The 8,505-nt window shown below is 45.5% G+C and overlaps 1 non-coding gene across 1 annotated transcript; it reads left to right on the forward strand.

Moving 5' to 3' along the window:
• Nucleotides 1–2,027: 2,027 nt before the first annotated feature.
• Nucleotides 2,028–2,134, forward strand: LOC120696303. Its single transcript, XR_005684081.1, has one exon. It is a non-coding gene; the product is annotated as a small nucleolar RNA R71 (small nucleolar RNA).
• Nucleotides 2,135–8,505: the final 6,371 nt, after the last annotated feature.

Below are 8,505 nucleotides of genomic sequence, written 5' to 3' on the forward strand. Positions count from 1 at the left end.
TCTTTTTAGATTTTCGAAAACAACTCCAGACTTCAAGCATCACTAGAACAAACTTGTACAACTTTATTTACCATATCTATACTCACAACAATTTAGACCTGGATTAAGCATATGCAACCCACGGAACTTTTAGGTTTATTGGCAAGGTATTTACATAACCAACAGATTTAAACTCAAGAGAACTCTCATTTTCAAACTAGGCACAACAGACATGGTAGAGCAAAGCAAAACTCATCCTTTAAACTTATCATAAGGACTTAAAACATTCTTACCGTGCATGATAAAAAGGGAAATAAAGCAGTAAATTTTAATTTTGTTTTGGAAGTTTTTTATCAAATTTTATTCAAAAGCAAGTAAAGGGATACAGTTGACTTAGGGGAGGGAACCTCCCCCAAGCTAGCTCTTGGTTTAGGGTCCGAAAAGCAGGACCTTTCTCCATACCTGATCAGGTTGAGGTAGTTTCGTCCGTACCTGGAGAAGTAGTAGCGGTCGATGACGTCTTATTCTTCTTGCGCCATACCTTCTTGTTCTTCTTTGATGGCGTAGACGGCGCAAGAATAGGATCCTCGGATGTAGGATATACGATTTCCAGATCTTCCCATACTATATTGGTGATGAAGTCAGGGATCTTTTTGTCGTCTTCCACTGGCTCGGTTGGTGGAGTATGAATCTCCCAATCCTCCCAAGCTGGCTTGGAAGGGGAGTGATAATCTAGATCATCCCAACCGGGTTCTGCCCATAACCCCTATTTCTTGCTATCCTCATGAATCAGGAATACCTCCCTCTTGTTTTGAAATTTGAACTTCATGGTTTTTCCCATGATGTGGAGGCTAATTCTTCATGTCCCTACATCAATTCTGGTGTTTGTATCCTTGAGAAACGGGCGCCCAAGTATGAGCGGGATCCCAAGATATCCTTCCATATCGAGGACTACGAAGTCCACCAATATGTAGGTATTCTTGACTTTCACCATAAGCATTTCCACGACTCCTTCGGGATATCTTACCGTTCAATCCGCCAGCTGAACACACATAGTGGTAGGGGAAATTGATGGATAGCCTAGCTTTTCGAATGTTACCTTGGGCATGATGTTGATGCTGGCTCCAAGGTCACACAGGGCGTGATCAAATTCACAATCGAAGATTGAGCAACTGATCACTGGGGTTCTAGGATCTTCTCGTACTGTAGCTGCTAACTCGCCCCATGCACCTGTTCTTGGGCGTGTGAGCTTCTCTGCATAGCTGAGGGGTGTCCTGCTAAGTGGCTCTTTCCACATAGCATTTATGACATTGACGCTCTCTAGAGTTGATTCGGGTTGCCCCGGGATCTTCCCTAGTTCAGCAACAGGTGTGGCAGCAGCTAGCTGAGCCAATTGAGTTTCTAGCATCTTGTTGAAACTCAGCTGGTTCTTCATGGCGGTGGAGAACCAGTCCATCTTGGCATGGATGGTCTCCATAGATTTTTCTGTAGCGGCCAACTTCTTCTGAAGGGACTCATTGATCTTCGCTTGGCCGTAGACAAGATCTCTCAAAGTAGGCTGGTTAGGATTGAAAAAATTTGAATTTCCATTACCTCCTTGGTAGTATGGGCGTGGTTGATTCCACCCCTGACCTCCTTGTGGACGAAACCCATTGTTGTTACCATTGGGATATAATGCTTCTTCTTGGGTTTCCGGGCCGTTGTCACCTGAATGTCCAACATTCCTGCAGACCTCGCACGTCATGCGAGTTTCCAAGGCTTGAAGTGTTTGCGTTTGAACCTTATCCTGGGAATAATCCTCAAATTTCTTGAGGAGGAGATCAACCTTCATAGCGAGCATGTCGGCCTCCTTGATAGAGTGCATGCCTCGCTGGCGTGGTTGGAGGCGATCATCACTCGATCTTTGGTTGGAAACCATCTTCTCGATCAATGATGTAGCTCTTTCAATGGTCAGCGAGAAGAAAGCTCCACTCGCAGCGGCATTCACATGATCACGGGATGACTGAGTCAACCCGTTGTAGAAGTTCTGTAGAATGAGCCAATTATCCATTCTGTGGTGCGGATATGCCAGAATGTACTCCTGAAGCCTCTCCCAAGCTTCAGAAATTGACTCATTTGATGCCTGCTGGAAGTTCGAAATCCGACCACGAAGAGCATTGGTCTTGCCCGTCGGGAAGAACTTTGAGAGGAACGCCTTGGAACATTTGTCCCAAGTGTCCACAGCTGCCTTGTTAGCATAAAACCACTGTTTCGCTCTCCCCAAGAGAGAGAACGGAAACAGACGGAGCCGGATTGCATCTTGCGATTCATCCTTGATAACAAAAGTATTGCAGAACTCCAGAAACTGCTGGAGATGAGCGCTGGCATCGTCACTGGCCTTGCCACAGAAAGGGCTGGCCTGCACCATCGTAATAAGATCTGTCTTGATCTCGAAATACTCCCCTACGGTGTTAACCTCGGGCCCGTTAGGGACCTGGTTAGCAGACGGAGCAGAGTAATCACGGAGTGTCTTCTGGGCCATAGCTTGAGAAGCTGACGATGATGCAATGACTGGTTCGGCTGCCGAGAGTGGTCTCCGAGGTGATACGAGACAACCTCGCGTCCTCCTCAAAAGTGACTCTAGATCGGAATGAAAGTTTTGTGGCAAGTCGAAGCCAGTCATACACTACCCTATTTTCATATCAACAAAGATAAAAAAAACAAAGCCAAGTTAGCCTATTTAGCAAGCGAATACCAATTTCGATTTTGTTCATAACTTTGTCTATATACTTCAATCTGTGCTTTCCCCGGCAACGGTGCCAAAAATGCTTGTTGGCGCCTACCAACGTCACCACCTGGAAAGCAGCGATGACGCCCGCAGACGCCAATTTTGGGTGGCAGTATTTCATGAAGCACAAATAAATCCGCATGCACACGGAATACTGCTGTAGTATTTTACCCGGAAGTATATCGGAGTGTCATTTATATTTCCACAGAGAAGGCGGTGAATGAAGAGATATAGACTAGTTGATGAACTTTATCTAGACAACATGTCTACACTAGTAAGTGATACTCTAGTGTCCCGCGCAGAGCCCCCACCCTCCGGATGGACAGGCATCACACTAGAGCAAACATACGAATACTGGAGCAGTTGATAGAGTTCTAAGCATAATATGTTAACCATCTCAAGCACAGGGCGATCATGCAATGCAAGCATTGAATAATTACGCAACCATATCAAGAAGCAATATCCGGTAACTCAGAACATACTTCAAGTAGATTGTTGATGGCTCTTAAGTACCAAATTTAGGTCGTCAACTCCTGCATAAATACATAAAATGTAAACATCAACATAGTGGTAGAGGTTTATTACTGACCATTTCCGCGAGTGTTGGTAAATATTTGTATGCAGGTGAATTAAGGGAGAAAACACACTTCATGAGCAAGAAAACACACTCCACACACTTCACGAGGATCCACAGGCCCACCAGAGCTACCAAACCAACTTAAGACATGCCCTTACCCACATATATGACATGGGAGTCCACCTAACAGCCTTCCGACTAAGAACCGGGCCAAACGGGCCTAGCCCATGGTCGGACGGGCCCCACCGACTCTCACATGACACGTGGCAGTGTGTGGTTGGTGCTCCATGGAGGTTTGGCTCAATTCTCGGGCAAAAGGCTGGTGGTTCCCCCTATATATATGAAGGGAGGGGGCTCAAATATACTTCAAATGTCAAGAATTCACCATCCAACATCAAATATACAAATCAAGGGCCACTTACAAGATGTCGTGCCAAGAAACTACAAGAGCATGTAAATTCATTCCTAACCAATTATGCTTTTATGACTCCTAGACTTCTCCTAAACTCCACTAAGCCTAAAGACTAAGCAATGAGCGAGTGAGGTGAGGGTGTGTGTGTGTGTGTGTCCTATTCTCTACCCCTCCCCCTTGTATTTATAGCAGGGAGCCACGGGGTGAAGCTTACAGAACCGCCATTGGCATCCAATGAGGAGGTGACACCTGGCTGGTTGAGGTGGTGGGGCCCACGGGCTAGGTCGGTCGACCTGCCCGAGGCTCCAACCGCCCCCAACTTCTTCCAACAAGCTGTCTTGGGCCTCCTCTTGTCTGAATGCTAGAGCTTGCCTTGTCTTGACTGAGTTTGGGTTGGTTCTTGGGATACACTTGGTCCATTTGAGCCTGAATCGTTGCTCTGATAATTTATGTGATTTTATGTCGGGCCAAAGTGTGCTTGTAACCTGCATATTAGCTCAAAAACACAACTTGCATTTTCTATAAGGTGAAGTGTGGTTTAGGGACTTTATTGGATCAAGATGCGTGTAAGAAATGCAAACTCTCATGATTTTCTGATCAAGTTGATGCCTAGAAATGGTCGTTACTGAGCGTCAATAGGGACCCAGCCCGAGCTAGCTATGCACGGCATCATACCTATAGGAGGATAGTGTATTAGTGTCAGGGGGAGAGGGCAGGACCTATCGCACTCGATCACTGGATCCATGGAGATTCCATTCTAGATTGCTTCACAGCCCCGGGCGACCTTCTGCAGGAGGATGCGCCCCAGACCGGGAGCAGGATGGTGCCGTAGCCGTTAGTTTTGTTGACTGGTATCTCGGAGAAGGTCGGGTTGCTCCTAGCTGGATACGGGGCAAGTGGGTACAAGTGTACAACCCCTACAGGGTGAAAACTATAACTATACGTATAGCCGCGTACTCGGTCATGTACAACATTGGATCTGGCACCACAAATGTAGTTAGATCCACATATACTTTTCTACCTCCCTCTAGTCGACTTTTCCTGCTTGGATAGCAGCTGAGGTGTGGGGAGAGGGAGTTCCCGCACCGAAACAGAGTTGGGATAGTTGTAGTGGAAGACAGGAGACCGGGAGTCCGGAATGCCGGAGCTACCCACATCGAAAGGAGATTTGGATGACTTTTTTATATACTGCTTGCATAGGAAAATTGTTGACACCGTTTTTTGAAAGAAACCAAAGGATGTATAGGATTGGTATCGGATGATGGAGTGAAGCCAATGGGCCAGAAGAAAATTCCATGAAGATGCTGATCCGTGCGTTTGGGCGATCGGCCGATGAAGAGTTGCCGATGAAGTTAGGGAAGGAGAAAAGGACCCAGACTGTACAAAAATCTTGATGTTTCGGTTGTAATATTTTAGTTTAGTTTAAATTAGGAAGTTTTTACTTTTTAGTCAAGTAATGTTTCGGCGACTTGATACACATCCAATACAACAACAATTTACAATTCCCTTTGCACTTTTTCGGCGACTTCGCCTTTTCTTTTCTCTTTTCGACGAGTACTTTCAAGTTGATCAAGGACGTCTCACATTCGAGCGACTTGATTTGCTGGTAAGTTTTTCGTTTTACCGAGTATATTTGAGCTTTAGCTACCGGGCATATCGCTGTGGCTTCGTTCAGATCTATTCAAAAGTTGTCGAGTTTATCTAGGCTTTAATCTCGGGCGCATCGCTATTTTCTCGTCTACATTTATTCATAATTTATCGATATCGGCTAGATTTCTATGTTTTCCTACACTTTTTGGCAATTATCACATCTATTCGCTAGAAGCATATTAGATCGGCTTTAGGTTTTGATTAACATATAGTTATCTTAAAAGCGGGTTTAGATCTGTTTTGAGCATCACCTTATCTGAGTTACACATTCGTAGCTTAGATCTTGTTACATATGCACAATCGGCTATCTTAAGCTGATTTTGTCGTTTTCCGCATCGGCCAATCCTGCCAACGCGTCTGTTTATTACACGCATGCATTTAATACTCTGTTGTCGTTATCTGTATCTTCAGAGCCTGCCGATACGCTTGTATGAGAGATATTCAAAATTCCAGCCGATATGCTCTCGAATTTGACTTTATTTTATCCCTTATCAATTACAGGTCAAATTGACTGTCACGCTTGGTTGACTTTCCGGAGCTTGGTGAACACTTGCCCTCGGATTCCAGTGTGTTGATTTTTACATCAACAAAAACATAGCCTATCCTTGGCATTATCTTATACCGTTTGCATACGCATAAAGCTTGCATACGGATGGTGACGTGAACCTATCCCATCCTTGGGGATAGCCTGATAGATGTAGGATCCGAGTGAAGGAACCGACAGAATGACAAAGGAAGAAGATGTGAAGGATGGCCCGAGCTACACCCCGAACTGCCTGTGGAGAGGATTCGTGATGATGAAGTTTGCCCAGAAGACTAGATATCGTTTCCGCTTTTTGTTTGTTTTCTTTTAGCCCGATGGGCTTGTACTCTGAGATTCATAATACAAACCTTCGGATCATGTAATAAATAAACCCGTGTGACAGATGTTGTAAACGTGAGCTATGTCTGTGATACTTGATTGAAATGGGTTCTGTATGTGATAGCTATTGATCCAGGGACTATTACGACGATACAGAGAGTCGGGTCCACCTTTTGGAAACCCGGTCTGTTTCAGATAAGAAGTATCACGCGATTGTGTACACTAGCAAGACACTCACAGAGCCCAACTCAACTACGCCACAATAGAAAAGGAGCTCCTAGCAGTTGTCTTTGCCATCGACAAGTTTAGATCCTATCTAGCGGGAACAAAGGTCATAGTCTACACCGACCATGCAGCACTCAAGTACCTCCTCACTAAGAAGGATGCTAAACCAAGGTTGATCATATGGATTCTCCTACTCCAAGAATTTGATCTAGAAATTAAGGATAAGAAAGGAGTAGAGAATTCAGTGGCGGATCATTTATCGTGCATGCCCATTACCAACACTCAAGACCCGCCGATAAATGATTTCCTACAGGATGATATGCTTCTCAAGGTAACAGCTTCGCACCCCTGGTATGCGAATATCATGAACTTCATGGTTTCAGGGTATATACCCCCGAGGGAGAGCAAAAAGAAGCTACTCTATGAGAGTAGACACCACTTATGGGGTGCATCATGTCCGTACCGAGTCTGTGCAGATGGGTTGCTCAGACGTTGTATAACTACGGCAGAAGGACACAAGATCATAGAAAAATGCCATGTAGCACCATATGGAGGTCATTATAGTGTATTTTGCACTCAAGCGAAAATCTGACAGAGTGGATTCTATTGTCCATATATGTATGAAGACACAAAGAACTTCATCCAAAGATGCCCAAACTATCAGAGGCATTGAGGGATCACAGCTCGCAATGCGATGCCCCTAACTTATAACCTTCAAGTCGAACTTTTTGACGTATGGGGCATCGACTACATGGGACCTTTCGTAAGATCCCAAGGTTGCAAGTATATCTTCGTCGCCGTAGATTACGTCTCCAAATGGGTTGAAGCCATGCCATGTAGGGCTGCAGATGCAATGCACGCCCATAAGATGTTCCATGAGATTATCTTCCCAAGGTTTGGCATGCCAAGGATGGTAATCAGTGATGGAGGGTCACACTTCATTGACTCGGTTCTGAAACTTTCTAGAGGAACTAGGGACAAGGCACAACATCCCGAGCCCATATCACCCCCAGACCAGCGGTCAAGCAGAAACATCCAACAAACAAATCAAGAATATTCTGCAGAAGATCATGAATGAAATGGGGAAGGTATGGAAGCTGAAACTACCGGATGCTCTATGGGTATACCATACAGCATACAAGACACCCATTGGAATGTCACCCTACCAGCTCATCTATGGGAAAACTTGCCATTTACCCATAGAGCTAGAGCACAGAGCGCACTGGGCCATCAGGAAATGGAACATGGATCTAAAACAAGCCGGAGAGTACCAGAAGTGCAAAATCTGAAAACTGGAAGAATAAAGAGATAAAGCTTATCATAGTGCCTCGATCTACAAAGAAAGAACCAAGAGATGGCACGATAAGTGGTTGAAGCCCAAAACCTTCAATCCAGGAGACAAGGTATTACTTTTCAATTCCAGGGTCAAATTGTTTGGTTACAGAAAGCTACGCAGCAAATGGCTAGGACCGTACCACGTCATCGACACATCACCTCATGGGGCTATCACGATAAAAGAGGACGACGGTAACGCCTTTAAGGTAAACGGTCAACAACTCAAGCTTTTCTTAGATCATAACAGAGCTCTTGATGAAGAAATAGATGTGATCGACTTTGTTGATCACGCGTATCAATCTAATTAAGAGCCATATAGGCCAAAAGGGCAGGTGGGCCCACTATAGCTATGCTATATCTAGCCCTACCTGTCAACCAGAAAAAGCTGGGGCCCAGCCATGGTCGACCGAGCATGGGCTAGCCCCAATGAGGCCCAGCTTTGGTGCACGGCCTCCTTGACCCATGTTACGCCCAAATCCGTGAGACATGATGACGCTCGCGAGGAGAAAAGGAGAGTTTTGTGCCTCCCTTCCAGAAAACCTAAACCCTCTCCTTCTCCACCTTGTTTCCATCTACTCCCAAAACCTCCATTGATTCCTGCAGCATCTCACCATCTGCAAGCCATGGCCAGCGAGGGAACCCAAAATCCGTAGCCACCACGCCGGCCGCAGCTCGACCCGCAAGTCCGTCGCCATCCG

Source organism: Panicum virgatum, chromosome 2K (genome assembly GCF_016808335.1).
Source record: "Panicum virgatum strain AP13 chromosome 2K, P.virgatum_v5, whole genome shotgun sequence".
Classification (NCBI taxonomy): Eukaryota; Viridiplantae; Streptophyta; class Magnoliopsida; order Poales; family Poaceae; genus Panicum; species Panicum virgatum.